General features: G+C 38.4%; 1 protein-coding gene across 23 annotated transcripts in view; it reads right to left on the bottom strand.

The window, feature by feature from the left end:
* dlgap1b (discs, large (Drosophila) homolog-associated protein 1b) overlaps positions 1 to 17,259 on the bottom strand; it is a 235,535-nt gene that overhangs the window by 185,478 nt on the left and 32,798 nt on the right. For 8 of the 23 annotated variants that reach the window (XM_073941561.1, XM_068217156.2, XM_073941565.1 and 5 more), the window contains exon 2: positions 12,826 to 12,936. The exons of 9 other annotated variants lie outside the window; for them this stretch is intronic. The gene's annotated coding sequence lies outside the window, so the exon portion shown is untranslated. Of the gene's footprint in view, positions 1 to 11,660; positions 11,760 to 12,825; positions 12,937 to 17,259 lie in introns of all 23 variants that reach the window. 6 more of the 23 variants (XM_073941562.1, XM_073941556.1, XM_073941566.1 and 3 more) reach the window with 1 other exon arrangement.

Genomic DNA, 17,259 nt, shown 5'->3' with positions numbered 1-17,259 from the left:
GAGGGAGGATAGTACATTTCTGAACACACAAACACAAGCTTTTTGTCAGGAATGCCCGTGCGATCACTGATCCATCAATGTAGAAAAGTGATGTAAAGTTATAATTTTCGTAATTAAAAAAAAACTGCATACTAACATCCAGGAAAGCTCCAGACCATAGAAAAATGTGCATATGTGTATATCTCTGGCTTTGGATGGCCACAGTCCTCCACTGTACCTTGGTCCCACATTCATTTTAAAGGAGCGTTACCCTGTTCCAACATGGCGGCTCTATTAAAGCATTCCTTCCAATAGACAACAACAGGGTAGGCAACATCTAATGTATATATCTATGAACAACATTTGGGCCCAATCCCACTTCAACCCCTTAGCCCTTCCCCTTACCCCTACCCCTCGTTTTGCGTGTGCAGGCCATGGGGTAGGGTGTCCCGACCACACTTGAAACCAAGGGGTAAGAAAATTTCGCAGAATACACCTGCCACAAAGGCAGTATTGCTGAACCCTGAAGTAAGGAGATCCACAAACTAGTATTTTTGTGTTATTATTACAGTATTTTACGACAAACAAACATGTGTTTTAATATATTCATAACCGCGTTCGTGTTTTACTGTCATGCTTGAAAAAAAACTATAAAAAAACGCAAAATTTTGATATCTATAATCCCTATTAATAACTCCTGTACAGCAGTCCCACAGCATTCTGATACTCGAATACCCTGTCAGTAATGTCTAGTGGCTGTCAATTGGCATTTAACAGTGTCTGCTATAATGTTAATGTTGTTTTTGGTGTGTTTATATTGATAAAAATGGCCACTGTGTAAATACACAGTACTGTTACGATCTTAATGCCACATTAGATTGTTATGAGAACATACTATATGCCTTTAGTGATTTCCTGATGATAAATACCAATAAAAAACACAACTGGAATAACTCCAGTAGTCGCGATCATCTGATTTCACATGAAGCATGAGATCGCGAGGACATATGATGATGTGTGCAGGTGCTGTCCCAATTCTTAGGGGTAAATTTTGAAGCCCTTCCCCTTAACCCTCGGTTGTAAGGGCCAAGGGGAAGGGAATGGGGAAAGGGTAGGAGTACAAAAATAGAATTGGGATTGGGCCTTGGTGTTTTGTTCCAAATGGCCTGTTTTCATTGGGATTTTAAATTCACAAGATTTACATAAGAAATAGGAAACAGTCATGTTTGAGGCTCATGGTATGTCATTTCCATTTACTGAGCTACAGGTACAGTATATCCAGATTTTCATTGTACACTCTCAGAAATAAAGGTACGTGAGCTGTCACTGGGGTGGTACCTTTTAAAAAGTTACACATTTGTACTTTAAAGGTCCATATTAATAGCTCAAGGGTACATATTAGTACTTAAAAAGTACAAAAGTGTCCCTCTTAAAATTTTTAGGTACTATTATATACTTTTGAAGTACCAATATGGATCCTTTAAGTACAAATGTGTACCTTTTGAAAAGGTACCACCCCAGTGACAGCTTGCATATTTCTGAGAGTGTATGGCACATTTTCATCAGGGAAAACGAATAGAAATTTGATTGCAGGGCTATATGAATTGCATAAATTTATATTTTATGCCAATAAATACATAATAAAATATAGTCCTTTGATCAGTATCTGTTATTTTCATAAGCATGTGTATTTATTATGGCAATTAGCATAAACCTCTAGCATTACTTAATAACCTATACATAATCTAGTCCTTTTATAATCTAGTATGTAATTTATTTAATATAAACGTTATCAAAAGTTATTCATTATAAAAAGTTTAAAGCAAAGTATTATTTATTGTTGCAATCTTGTTGACAAAAAATGCATTTATATAAACTTCTATATATCTACAGCCAGCCAGACAATCAGACAGACAAATTAATATTGTACCTTATGGGGAAAAATAATTGTGCTACAAAATTTAAACAATAATATTGTAAAATACATGGAGATAGAACGATCAGAAAATATGAATGCATACAATCAACATGCACTTTCTAAATGCAAGTATGCAACAAGAGAGAGCGAGATAAAGAAGGCTATGATTTACACAGCCGACGTCACTCTGCAGGAATTTGCATGTGATTTGCATGTGATATAAATATGACTCTCCAAACCATAGCTCCAAACACACAGAGATATACAGCCAACTGTGTGGATAAAGACTGTGTGAATGTGTCATCCACACAGCCAACAAAAGCTCCACCTGAATCCCATTTCCAAATTTCCGCATTGAATTCGTGCATAACCTAGATCCATTCATAATGTAGTCCACACTACAGCTGGTTCAGAAAGAGAAAAACACAATAGCTTGATCATATCTGGTCTCTGATGTATACATGCATAAAAGCAGTCACTGAGGACAGTGGGATGACAGCCACGTCCTATCTGTCAACTCTCTGTCTCAGAGGATGTTATGCGAGTGTGTGTGATCAGATTATGATCCTCCGGCAATGAACCTTGTCAATGCCGGTTAATCACTCAGCCAAAAGATGCCGCACATACAGCAAGGCTTAAAATAAAAAAAAAATAATAAAAACATGCCAAAAATTCTGTCAAGCCTAGAAATAAACTATTAGTTTTAAATATATCGAACAATTACACAAAGTAATGTTACAATGCTCAATTAAATGATAAATATCATTTAAAATAAAATATGAAAAGAAACTTTTAGTAAAAAGCTTAAAAACTTGTTTAATAGTTGTTTAATAGTTTAGAGAAATTTTTATTAATTTAACAAACCTTTTCCCACTATAAAAAACTTTTATTTTTAGAAGCACATGTTATTTTAAAGATTCCATGCATGCTTTTTATGATAGTATTACACCCATCTAAGGTCAAAAGTTAGTTTTTTCGTTGTTTATTTTTATTAAAGTACTCAAATACAAAATATACAGAACTTTTCTTGTGGTCTCCTAGGCACCTATTGTAAAATAAACAGTTTGCCGCTGTCCATGGTGCTGACGGGAAACATTTATGTTCATTTTTCATAGTCGGATATGTCTACAGTCCATCTTCTCAGTAGGTTTTCTGACTGCAATATGCTGTCTGTATTAGGGATGCTCATTTCGGTTAATTTTGCAAACCGACAACCGTGGCACGTTAATCAGATATTACCGGTTAACTGGTCAGATTAATATAACATTTTTAATAAATAAATATAAAAAATTTACTCATCTATTTTGTGTCTGACACATTAAATATTGCATTTTAAAATACTGATTTATTTTAACATGCAACCATATTAATAACAGAACATAACAACAGATCACGCACCAACAGCGTAGGAAAACAGAATTAAATAAAAAACATGAATGAAATCAATAGGTCTGCCCTAAATTATTGTTCACTTAAATGATTCATTTAGATTGCAAACTGAAAACACTGACTGAATCCTTTTTAATCTCATTACAGCCAAGTATGAGAAGCATTTATGAATTTAAAACATATTTAAACATAAAGAAGATTTCTGCCCAGATTTTTTTTTCCTTTTCCATCAATTAGTGGCACTTGGATTCATTTTATTTTGATGATCGCTTTGCACATTAAATTGACTATAAGTAGGGCCAGATGGAATTTTGGTAAAAGTCAGGGAATTTCTGCCTAATTATTTTGGGAGTATTATAACTAAAACCTTAATTTATGAAATAAAAAAATATATCTTTTTAACTTTTATTTAATGTTTAAAATGCAAATCTAATTATATTCACTTTATTTGGTAAATAAAGCAAGTTTGTCATACAATATATCTAGTAAAAGACGGAAAATAATATTGTACAAACTGCATTGTACACAAATCAGATGAACATTTTCACATTAGTCAATAATATTACTGAAATTAATTAAAAAACTGAATAAATATAGATTTACATAATTTACTCAAGTGAATAAACAGAACTAATGATGGGCTAAAAATCTGCAGAAATCTGTGGAAAATCTGCGGAATTCTGCTCGCGCAGATTCCGGGTGGGCCTAACTATAAGTTACATTGCAACTATATGCCATCTAATTCTCATCAAAGTATTAGTAGATTGTCTGCTTAATATCTGCTGGCACTTCTCAATCAACACTCTACTCCAGGGGTGGCCAACCCTGTTCCTGGAGAGCCCCCTGCCTGCAGATTTCAGTTGCAACCCATATCAAACACACCTGAACCAATTAATTAAGACCTAAACACCACGTGATAATTACAGGCAGGTGTGTTTAATATGGGTTGCAACTGAAATCTCCAGGAAGGTGGCTCTCCAGGAACAGGGTTGGCCACCCCTGCTCTACTTACTATAGGAAACTTAGCAAGTAAATACACTACACTAACCCTAATCATAACTGTCTAACTAACAGTCTACTAACTAAAACTAACAGTCTAGTTCTATTCTAATGAGAACGAGTTGCCAGAAGGTTGCATTATACCTTAAAATCAACAAAATTTGTTAAAGGCACTGTCAAACTAAAGTGATACCATGGAGTTTTGGTTTCTTGACACTGTCACATCTGATTAAACTGAACTGATCTTCAACTGTGACATTTAATAAGAACTACACTGACATTCTGACTCTCCTGCCTGCCTGATAAGCTGGAATGATTCCACCATCTGAAATATTGCTATGACTTTTTGTTATCTTAATCAATGTTGCGCTGCTTTGATTCTGCATTGTAAAAGCCCAACAGAAATAAAGATGACTTGACTTGACAGAAGTTGATGTAAACAATAACATTTAAATCACTGGTCCATCTCGCCTCCATTCACAGGCTGAAGAGGTGGTGAAGGTGTAATAGTGTTGGGGATATTTTCCTGGCACACTTTAAGCTCCTTAAAACCAGCTGAGCATTGTTTAAACATCATACCTCGCCAATTGTTGCTGACCAAATCCCTTCTTTTGTGACCACAGTGTGACCAAAATGTGATGGCAACTTTCAACAAGATAACAAGCCATGTCACAAAGCTCCGATAATCTCAAACTGGCTTCTTGAACATGACACAGAGTTCCCTGTCCTCAAATGCCTTCAACATCCACTAGCTCTCAATCCAATAGAGTGCCTGTGGGATATGATGGAACAGGAGATTCGCATCGTGTTTGTGCGTAAACGTAAATCTCCAGCAACTGTGTGATGCTATCATGTCAATATGAGACAAAAAAAAAAAAAAACACCAAGGAGTCCCTTGTTGAATCTATGAAACAAAGTACAAACATATTATATATATATATATATATATATATATATATATATATATATATATATATATATATATATATATATATATATATATATATATATATATATATATATATACACGCAATACACAATACACACAAAAATGTCTGCAGATTCTGTCTTGCCCTGGCCCTTCATTTATTTTCTTTCGGTTTAGTATCTATTTCAGAGGTCACCACAGCGGAATGAACTGCCAACTATTGCAGCATGTGTTTTATGCAGCGGATGCCCTTCCAGCCACAACCCAATACTGGGAAACACTCATACACTCTGGTATTGACACACACACACACCAACATACACACACACACACTCATGCAGTATGGAAAATTTTGTGTACATGATCCACTTATACCACATGTCTTTGGACTTGTATGGGAAACTGGAGCACCTGGAAAAAAAACCCACACGAACATGAGAAGAACATGCAAACTCCACTTAGAAATGCCAGCAGGCCAATGGGACTCGAACTAGTGACCTACTTGCTGTGTGACGACAGTGCTAACCACTGACACACCGTGCCACTGCCATAACGCCCCATTCACACAGGGTGTTAGTTTCAACGCTTACCATTCACTTTGAATGGGTGATGTCAGGCATTGCCGAACTGCATTGTGGATCCGTCGGCACCGCTTCAGTGGTGTTGCTCGCCGCAGAAGTACGGACTTTCTCAACTTTTCAAGCACCGACAGAGGCGTCAACCAATCAGATCACTGTATGCAAGTACACCAGCTCAGACAGTAGCCGATTGCTGACTAATTTCATTGGCTGATGCTGCTATGACGATCGTGTCAGCCATAACTTCAGACACGCCCTCTGCCAAGCATTGATGCTGAAGCACCGTGTGAATCAGGTGGAAGACCTTATAATGAGCCACACCAGAATAGACATCAAACACATTGTGATGAAGGTTGAGGTTCATCAACTAGTTCATGTAATTTATCAAGGGTAGTGTTTATGTTCATGGCTATTTTATTTCCCACACACTCTGTTAGCTGTAAACTTACTGGAAGAGACTGGACCATCTGAGCAGTCAGGTTTGTAAAAAAATAAAATAAAATTTTAAAAAAAGAGTTGTGAATCAAAACTTCTGAGACCTTTTCCAGAAAGGAGTTGATTTTATATGCATGTACACCTTTTGCAAAATACCTCCAAAACAAAATGGAGAAAAATTAATTGCAAAATAGAGACATTTTAAACAAATGTCTAATTGGTTAAATTTGACAATTTCATTTTTGTTAATGCTTGGAATTTTTATTTGACTCTTTAGCAGCTCATTTGATGGGTGACGTTTGGAGTTGGCATCCAGGGGATTATGGGTTATTAGTTATCCATGTCAGTGTGTCAGAGACAGATCTGAAGAGTGAAATGTCATCTGGCAGAAGTGTGTGTGTGTGTGTGTGTGTGTGTGTGTGTGTGTGTGTGTGTGTGTGTGTGTGTGTGTGTGTGTGTGTGTGTGTTTGTCTTTGTGCTTAGAAAAAGACAAACAAGCATGATGGCATACAACAGCAAACAAGTACTTAGATAAAATTTGCATACAAGTTTTTCTTGAAAACAGAAATGCTAAAGCTTTGAAATACAAGAAAAAATTTTACATTCAGTTGCTTTCACTAAGTAAATTCCCAACTCTTCTCTTTGTTTCCCCTCATTATAAAATAATAAAGAGTTCAGCAGTGAAGCCGTTTCCTAATCAGAGATAAGCAGAAGTCTGACTTATTTTAGTTCATAAAACGATTTCACACATTGCTCAAAAGTGTTCCCGGAAGACCCTGAGCAACACTTTGTGTTCTTTTCGGAGTCAAATAAATATTAAGTCATAAATATAAAATCCCTGAGGCTGACATTAAAGGAGGGATATCAGAGACTTGGGGGTGGGCCCAGAACTAGTGGAGCTGTAAAACAATGCGAAGCAAATGCCCGACTACAACATTAGTGACACCTATAATGTAAACCAAAGATCAAAATGAGAGAATTAGGGCTGTGCAATATTGGATCAATCGGATATTAAAATGTTTTATTTATCTGTGATAAATATTGTAATGTAAATACGGTTTCAGAAGATGGTTTGAATAGCTCTATTTGACGGTTTTCTGGGCAGTCTAACAGTATTCAGGAACAGAAATTGATAAATCAAAATGCAAGAAAAAGCTTTTCTTACTTTGTTGTCTTGTTTCTACTCCTCTAAACATCTACAAAATTCTTAGACCAAGTGAAAACATTGCTTAGTTTTCACCGTCAGAATAAATTACTGAAAATAAAGAGTTTTTTGCTTGATTTAAGTAAATTAAAAATTTATCTGCCAGTGGGGTAAGTAAAATAATCTTGTTTTCGCTTTGAAATGTAGATATTTGTACTAGAAACAAGACAAAATTTCTAAGTAAGATATTCTTTTTCCATAAATCATAAAAATTCCATATAAATACAGTGATTAAATACAATTTTGTAGCTCCTGGTCATCCATAATCCAGACTTAACATTGCATATTTTTGCGATATGACTATTGCGTTTGCGCACCTTGTGGTAGCTTTTTATATAAAAAAACTTGATTTCTACAATATTACATATTGGTACAAAAATGATCTGTATCTCATCATGTAGTGTCTCTACGTTTATGACGACTGAAATCGCAAAACATCTGCTCAGAAGAAACCATCAAAAGGCTAAACTTACCTTTACTTGGAGCATGGACTAAGAATTTGTCCAAAGTTAACACCAAGTTGAATTTCTTTGGGTGCGTAAGAAAGCATATTTGTCATCAAACTAAAGAAAGACTCCCCCTTAAGTGTGTAAAGCTGATGCACATTTCCAACATTTTTAACTGGTTTTAGCAAGATAAAACTATCAAGAAACATTTAAACACTTCAATTGTTCTATTTTCACATTAAAGGGCACCTATTTGACCCTTTTTCAAGATTTAAGATAAGTCTTTTATGTCTCCAGAAAAGTCACTGTAAAGTTTTAGCTCAAAACACCCATCCCATTATTTATTATACTCTTCAGGATATTGAAATTTACTGCTCTAAACACAATGTAGATGTTTTTTACATGTTACCTGTGCCTTTAATGCTAGTTCTCCCCACCCACTGTTCCCATGTGCCTGTCAGAGTGTGGCTCAATCTCAACCCAAGCTCATTCTGGAAACGTAGCCCCGTAGACGTTTCTGGAGACCATGAAATACGTCCCGGGAGATACGTATTTGTGCAGTTTTTGTTTTCGCGAATCCACGAGAGGCCGCTGTGCATGCTTTTTCACATCTCGAACACCTATCGCGAGCGCTGTTCTCGCCGGAGGCCACTGTCGAGCGATTGTCTGTCCAACTGACTGACTGAATGACTGAACATCGTCGTGGCCGGCTCCCCTGCGGGTCTCCACTCCACCGACGTAACACGACAAGCTAACAAAACAAACTGGTTGCGGCGGGAAAGCCCTCCACAAGGGGATGAGCTGTCAGCCGGCGAGCGCGAAGAGCAGTGGCGTCACACCGCCCCATAGCGTTCACTTGAAAAAATTTAATGCAGCCATACGTACCTCCGGCCGCGTAAATCGCGGTCTTCAGAAACATCCACGGGGCTACGTTTTCAGAATGAGCTTGGGTTGCTCAATCTCCGCCTCGGCTGCGTCAGATAAACAGCACAGTGACAGACATGAAGGAAGCAGATCTCACAAAACGCTTGTGAGAAGTACTACAGTAAGAACTTTCCCAATGATTATTTAATGTGTTTGTTGTGTAGTTAATTCAAGCATTTTTTGCAACGATGAATCACACAATGTCATTACTAAATTCACACAGACACACACACAGCGAACACACATACACAGCACGTGCATTTAACTTTTTTTGTATGGCAAATGTGACAGGATACATGTTAATATACACTTGCTGTATGGATATCCGTTATGCTAATGTAGAAAATAACTCTAATTTACTGTCCACAAACCGGTATTGAAGCGTTTTCCTTTATAATTGTACTGAAATGTGTTTTGTGGTGATAAATAAAGCTGAATTAAATCGCTGTAATTCATCACAAACATGCACTGTTTTAAAAAGGTTTTAAACTTATTCTTGATTACATTTGATGATGACTGATGATCACAGAGAGCTGAACAGATCTTTTAATCCCAGTTGCTTTGCACACGTTCTGTCTTTTTGATATAAGTATACGTGTTACTACTAGACATGTTAATACACAGCTGCCAATCAATTCGGTGGGTGGGGAAACCGCACTGCTACATCACATTGTGGTGGGCCTCAAAATGGGAGGGATTTGGATCCTATTTTAACACCAGGAAATTCAAAAAAGAGACCTTTTGTGTTTCTATCATCCCGATATGACTGTGGACACACTATACCTACTCATAGTTCTGTCCAAACAGCTTCTAAAAGATGATTTTCATCAAGGGTGCCCCTTAAAATATCTAAAATCCACTTGATCAGTGCATTATATTTTGCTCACTTAAGCCTTAAGCCTGGTTTATACTTCTGCGTCAAGTGACCGGCATAACCCACGGCGCATGCAACGCGCGTAGCTGTGCATTTATACTTCTGCGCGTTGTCTCTGTTGGTCTGCATTAACACTTCCGAAACGCTAGTTGGCAGTGAGGTGTAAATGTTCCTCTGTGTCGAGTTTCTTCGCGGCTGTTTTGCTTTTCCTGAACACTTCCGGGATGTACAAGTGGCTCAAACTCGCTTATTTTGAGGCAGGAACCGGCAGAAGTGCAACAACTTTAACTATGATGTAAACACAAAACAAAACTTTCCATCCGGAGCTCCTTCACGGGACTCCACACTTGTAAACAATCGCTCCATCAGGCTAGCACCATTCACGCGGCTCTCAGTCCCGCCCAGACTCGTCGACGCTACCAAGCCCACCAATCACAGAGCTTGCACTAAGCGTCGTTGCGATGTGTAGTTACATTTTTCGGGAGGTGCACGCCAGGGACACCGACGGCCATGACGAAGGGCTATGCGTCAGCGCCGTAGCATACGCCGGCGTTTGACGCAGAAGTATAAATCAGCCTTAAAGCTGCGGTCACACTAGACTTTTCTCCCCCATAGACTTCCATTCATATGCATGCAAATGACTCAGACTGGAAACGCAAGTTCGTGCATTAAGTTTCACAGTTCACTGCGTTGCAAAGTTCAAGCTTGGGGAACTCTGGCCTGCAAAATTGCATTACTTGACTGTATGAATCAAAACATGACCTCTCTGGACAGAAATTTTAAATATGCACCAATAGCTTGCTATTTAAAATGTCTAATCATGTTGTTTAATCCCTTTTCCCAGCGCCGTACAACAGAATTTCACAAGCTTAAACTCTAGTGTGACTGCTGCATTGTTCTGTCACAGTCAGACCCCTCTACTCTTTCACCCTGAGCACCGTCACCTGTGCACTGATCAGCTTCACACCTGCACCACATCACTGTTCATCACCACAGCACTATAAATAGTGCACTCTCACTTCACTCCAGCCTTGTCACCATCCAAAAAGACAGATTCTCCCTACACTATCAGTGTATTTAATTTAGTTCCAGAAGTTAGTTACCTTTTCTTTTGTCCCTCCTAGTTTAAGTTCTGGTCCTCATCCTTTTCCCAGAGTTTTCATTAATTTATTTTCCTTCGGTTTAGTCTCTTTATTCATCAGGGGTCACCACAGTGGAATGAACCACCAATCCATCCAGCATATGTTTTACACAGCGGATTCCCTTCCAGCAGTAAAACAGTACTGGGAAACATACATAAATGCATGCATACACTACGGTCAATTAGTTTATTCAATTCCCCTATACCGCATGTCTTTGGACTTTTAGGGGAAAATGGGAGCACCCGGAGGAAACCTATGCCTACATGGAGAGATCATGCAAACTCCACACAGAAATCCACACAAAAAAAGGACTTGAACCAGCGACCTTCTTGCTGTGAGGCGACCACTGAGCCACAATAAGCTTGTAATTGTACTGTGCATTTACACCGTGGCCATATTAATCTATGTAAACCGGAAAACAACATTAAGATTTTACTAGTCACAGTAAAAAAGGTTGTTTCCAGACTTTTTTGACAGGAAATTTGACCATCATCAAGGGACAGATGTGAATAGATGTTATTATGGATTATAGATAGCAATTTTTATTTTTTATTTTTTGCTTTTTTTGTAAAGCACCCCTACCCCTTCACATGAACACGCAAAATGAAGAGTAGGGGGAAGGTCTAAGGGGTAGAATTGGGTTCGGGCCTAAGCCTCTGTGAATATGTGCCCTATAGAAGTGAAAACTACACACTGATAAATTCCAGAATACATCCCTTACTCTGTAATTCACATACAGTCACAACTGTGTTGTAGTACTTCATGATAAACTCAACTTCATTGTGCATTTGTGGTTGAGGGGTCTGTTGACTAGCTGGTGTGTGCAGAGGGCAGATGCACTGACCTGCTGGGCTGTGTGGAGTACATGGTGGTCAACGGCTGCTCTGAAACACACTGTGATAAAGCATCTACACATACTGTAGACCTCCTGATATTTCTGGAACTGCAGCCAACACAGACACACAAACACACACATACAGAACATATACTCTTGAAAGAAAACAAATATGCATGTGTAAACAAAAACAAATATGTTCATGTACACGCACGAAGCAACAACATTTCATCCCATGCAAAGTGTGAACATGTATGCGCACACGCTCAGTACAGCCATCTGTCAGTCCCCCCTGTGCTCTGGCTGTCGTAGATATAATACAGTCTGCTGATTGGCTGAATCTGTTTGCACCTTATTATAAGACATAGGGGCCTGTGATATAACGCACACACATTCACAAAAAGCACTTTAGGTGAGAAAGGATGACTTCAAAAAAAAAAAAGAGGACATGACAGACATTCGCATTAAACTTTTAAACCTCTATATTGTCCTTTTTCACCAGAGAGCCATTTCAATCTCGCTCTATTTCTCTGAATCGTCTCATTTCATCTGTTTCACACGCTTCTAATCATTCATCTTCATCCAGCTTCCCAATCATTTTCTATTTTGTGCCTTTTCCTCTAGTGTGCTGTTCAGTAAGGCTCTGAAATTCGACCTCTTACATCACATTAGCACATGAGCACTCTTAGGCAAGGACTGATGGGCCCCTAATGCCCTGTTTTTGAATTACCAAATTATTACTTTGTAGGATTGGCTCATTTGCTCTACTGTTTGGTACAGTATGTAATGCATTTATTTCCATTTCTATTGTCAGACGTACCAAAATAGCAAACCATTCCATACTACTTTTTTGGGATCCCTTCATAAGGGTACCTAGCAAAACAGTACCTTATAGGGTGGAGCTGTACTTGCTGCTGAATGCAACTAGTTACAGAAAATAATCACCTATATGTGCAGAAAGTCAGGAGAACAACAACACAGGAAGCACCATCTTCAAATACACAGCTAAAACATTACATCGTTATAATAAAATCAACACAGGCTCATTCTGAGAATGTAGCCCTATATACGTTTCTGGAGATCACAAAATATGTAGCCAGAAGTACGTATGGTTGCATTTCATCTTTAAACGGACACTAAAGGGCGGTATGACACCGTTTCTTTACATGCTTACCAGCTTATCTCTGTGTAGACGGCTTTTCCACTGTTACTAGTTTGCCTGGTAGCTCGATAGGTACGTCGGCAGACTTCAGAGCGGAGTTGACCACAACAACAGGGTTTGAGTCTGGTGAAGAACGGTTCCAGAAAGCAGGTAAGACAAAAACAGAAGCCAAAACATTAAATAAACAGGTAAAAAACAGGGTGAGAATGTGGTAAAATCTGAATGTATCTTAATCAGAATTTAAAAATTGGGGGTTTTCTTTTTCTGGACTGTTTTTCAAAACACTACGGTTGGGTTTAGAGTAGTACGTGGTTGGGTCAATCTGTGTTTATTAAAACTGGTTAGGTTTAGGGAAAGGGGATCATCGGTTGGTCAGTCAGTCAGTCAGTCAACAGTAGATTTACGTGAGAAAAGCAGGTGCGAATGGCCCTCGCGAGAGAAATTCAAGATCTGAAAAAGCTTACAAAGCGGCCTCTGGAGGATTCACGAAAACAAAAAGTAGCTCCTGGGACGTATTTTGCTTTCTCCAGAAATGCATATAGGGGTACTTTTTCAGAATGAGCATGGGTTGAATAAAATGATGGTGCTCAGCATTGAACTATGATCCACCCACGCTCAAACAAAGCTTGTGGTTTTCTTCTGAGGAACAGCCACATGCCGAGAAGCTAAAACAAGACCTGCTGTATGTCCTCCATTGCTGTTTATGGGGCCGTTCACGTGTCTAAACGTAGAATGTGCAGGGGTCACCATTTACTCTCTCTAATGAATTTTAACATGCAAAAGACAGGTTTGTGAATGGCTCAAACAGCTTTCTTCTTCAAGCAAGAATGATGGCGATTGCAACTTTTTTGGCATAAGAAGGTTTTGTAAATGCAAACCCAAGCTGGGTGATCTGTACTAATTTTTATTGTACTACACAGAGCTATACCACTCAGTGGATTCAAGGCATAAGTCAACTCAAGGCAGTAGATCATTCTCAAATCTGGCACCTAAAGTTTGGAGCAGCCTTAAAATGTTTAGGAGGCAAAAATACTCTGTCAGTCTAAGTCCAGACTAAAGACACCCCTTACAAAAAATTACTGCAGTTTTTTTTTTTAAAGAAAATTAAAAAAAAAATTTAATAAATATTGCAGTAATACAGTTTTTTTTGGATTGCTTAAGCACGATTTTTTAAACAGGGCCCGGGTTTTCAAACAGTACACACATATAGCACAACCACACACCCAATTAGCAAAACACTACAAATCCTTTGCATAATTAATCACTCTTGTAAAAACTATACACTTAAATCAGCATACTATCATCTCAAAAACATTGGAAGAATCAGATGCTTTATTTCCAGTGAAGACTTAGAGAAACTTCTCCATGCTTTTGTCAGCAGCAGGGTGGATTACTGTAACGGCCTCCATACGGGCCTTCACAAAAAGACAGTCAGACAGTTGCAGCTCATCCAGAACGCTGCGGCCAGGATTGTGACCAGAACCAGGAAACCAGAGCACATCACACCTGTCCTCAGGCCTTTACACTGGCTCCCAGTTACATTAAGAATAGATTTTAAAATATTATTACTTGTCTTTTAATCACTAAATGGCCCAGGACCTCAATACATTACAGATATGTTCACTGAATACAAACCTAACAGATCACTCAGATCTTTAGGATCATATAAACTAGAAATTGCAAGAGTTCAATCAAAGCAGAATAAATCGGCTTTCAGCTACTATGCCCCTCGCTGCTGGAATCAGCTTCAAGAAATGATCAGATGTGCGCCAACATTAGGCAAATTCAAATCAAGGCTGAAAACAACCTAGGCTGGTTGGCTGGTTTTAGCTGGTCGACCAGCCTGGTTTTAGAGGGGTTTTGGCCATTTCCAGGCTAGTTTCCAGCCATTTCCAGCCTGGTCTTAGTTGGTTAGGCTGGAAAATGACCAGCTAAATCCAGCTAAAACCAGCTTGACCAGCCTGGTTTAAGCTGGACATAGCTGGTTTTGGCTGGGCTTCCAGCCTGGCTAGGATGGTCAAGCTGGTTTTAGCTGAACATCTCTCAGTCTGACCAGCTAAGACCAGACTGGAAAAGTCTGGAAACCAGCCTGGAAATGGCCAAAACCCCTCTAAAACCAGCCTGGTCGACCAGCTAAAATCAGCTAACCAGCCTAGGCTGGTTTAAGCTGGACATAGCTGGTTTTGGCTCAGCTTCCAGCCTGGCTAGGATGGTCAAGCTGGTTTTAGCTGATCATCTCTCAGTCTGACCAGCTAAGACCAGGCTAGAAAAGTCTGGAAACCAGCCTGGAAATGGCCAAAACCCCTCTAAAACCAGCCTGGTCGACCAGCTTAAACCAGCTAACCAGCCTAGGCTGGTTTAAGCTGTTTTTTTCAGAAGGATCTACTTTCTTTAACCAGGTCAAAGCAAATAGGAAAAACTGTAATGCAACTGCAATTGCTTTGTTGCATTCTGAAGGAAATGTGAGACATTTAGCATTTTGTGTGTGCTGTTTTGAAAATTGTGTTTAGACTTTTGAAAACGTGTGTAAGCAGTTGGAAAAAACTGCAATAGGGGCACTTGAAAAAATCAACAGTCTACTTTGATAACTATTTTAAATCAGTAACCTGTCAGTAATTCAACGGTCCCACTTTATATTAAGTGTCCTTAACTACTATATACTTGCATCAAAAATATAAATACAATGTACTTACTGTGTTCATAAAGTATTTGAGAACACTTGTGGTGCTCTTGAGTTGGGATAGAGGTCGGGTTATGGACAGGTTTGGTGGTATGGGTAGGTTTAAGTATGGGTTAAGTTGAAAGGGATGGTTAACGGTGTATTTACAAATGTAATTACAGAAGTTAATTACAGATGTAATTACAGTTTTTCTCGATTGCTTGGAAGCAGTTGTCAACTGAAACTCCACATTTTCAAAACAGTTAACACACAGGCCTAAACAGCGGCACTCATGGGCAAAATGACACATATAGCTTGCAAAAGGCACGTGTCAAAACATTTAACATATGCAACAAAAGCTAGTTTCACCTTCAAACTACACAACTTGCAAACAAGTATATGAGCTCTTTCAATTAATCATTACACAATGGACAACAAAATACAAAATACAGAACTCAAAATGCACCACCATTGATTGCCATTGTAGCTTATAGCCAATGGCATTTGTTGTCTCTATTTGGGCTGTCAAATTCGCCTTTTTGCAAAGAATTGGATCAAGAATAAGATGTGCTTTGATTGAATATATATTGAATTCATGACATTTTTCAAACTGTGGCTGAAAACTGAAATACTGTATATAAAAAAAAAACAGACAAAAGTAATAAAATACTGTAAATATTAGAGAAAACACATGTAAACTAATATACAGTCAAAACTATTGGGAGTATAGGACATAGCCATACTGACCTCCTCCATCAATGCTGGCACAGAACAACACAGACCTTCCATCGTTTTTATAAGGTTTGCAGAATGATGGCTAATTGAAGATTTGTGTGAAGGAGTGTCAAACCGGTGCTTCAGTGATTTCATACTGATGTTGGTAGTTTTTAATAGTTATGAATAGATGGATTCTGTTTGGTTACCAAAACTAAAACAATGAAGTTTGGACTGCTTGAATGACATCTGTGTTAACTGTTTGAAAAAATGGTGGGGAAAATGTGTCAACCCAATGAGAAAGGGTTTACACATTTGCAAGACCGGTCCTCTGCTCTGCTGGGATAGTGATAATGAAAATGAAGAGGAACCTAGTTTCTTTAACCAGGTCAAAGCAAACTAGAAAAACTGTAAAAACAGGAATTCAATCAAGCATAAGTACACAGTAAATACATCTATTTACACAATAATAACATTGAAACAAACTATTAATTCTAGTGTAAGTGCATATTAGTTAAGGCCACTTAATATAAAGTGCTATCATTAGTAATTACATGTACAGCCTGATTTTATAATTATGCATACGGGGGTATAAAAATGATGACACAAAGGGGTGTTCATTCTGCTGTGGCAGCCCCTGATAAATAATGGACTAAGCCAAAGGAAAATGAATGAATGAATGCTGAATTTTCGTCAACCACTCTACACTGCTCCCCCTCTCAGCACCACGTTCAGTGTTAAATTATTTGCATACTTGATTAAGATTGACAGTCGATTTACACATAATTTGAGCACAAAAGCCAAGGTTACCTACATCTTTGACACTGTTCTATTTCTGCCTTGCGAGCTTTGGTATTTCCATCAGGAAAAGCACATTGTATTGGGATGTAATCAAGCATGTGTATCCAGACAGCTCTGACTTTTTGAAGACTGGATTTTTTCCTAAACAAGCTGGAAGTAGGCTGCCAAATTCAACAGATTTAAGTCATTTAGTGTTTGGCACAACGAGAATTTGTGTTTGCACGTTCCCATGCCATATGTTAACACTCATCTATGAGGGTGAGACATTTGTT

This window comes from Danio rerio, chromosome 24 (assembly GCF_049306965.1).
Source record: "Danio rerio strain Tuebingen ecotype United States chromosome 24, GRCz12tu, whole genome shotgun sequence".
Classification (NCBI taxonomy): domain Eukaryota; kingdom Metazoa; phylum Chordata; class Actinopteri; order Cypriniformes; family Danionidae; genus Danio; species Danio rerio.
Note: the sequence above shows the minus strand (reverse complement) of the source record. Positions and strands in the feature narration are given on the sequence as shown.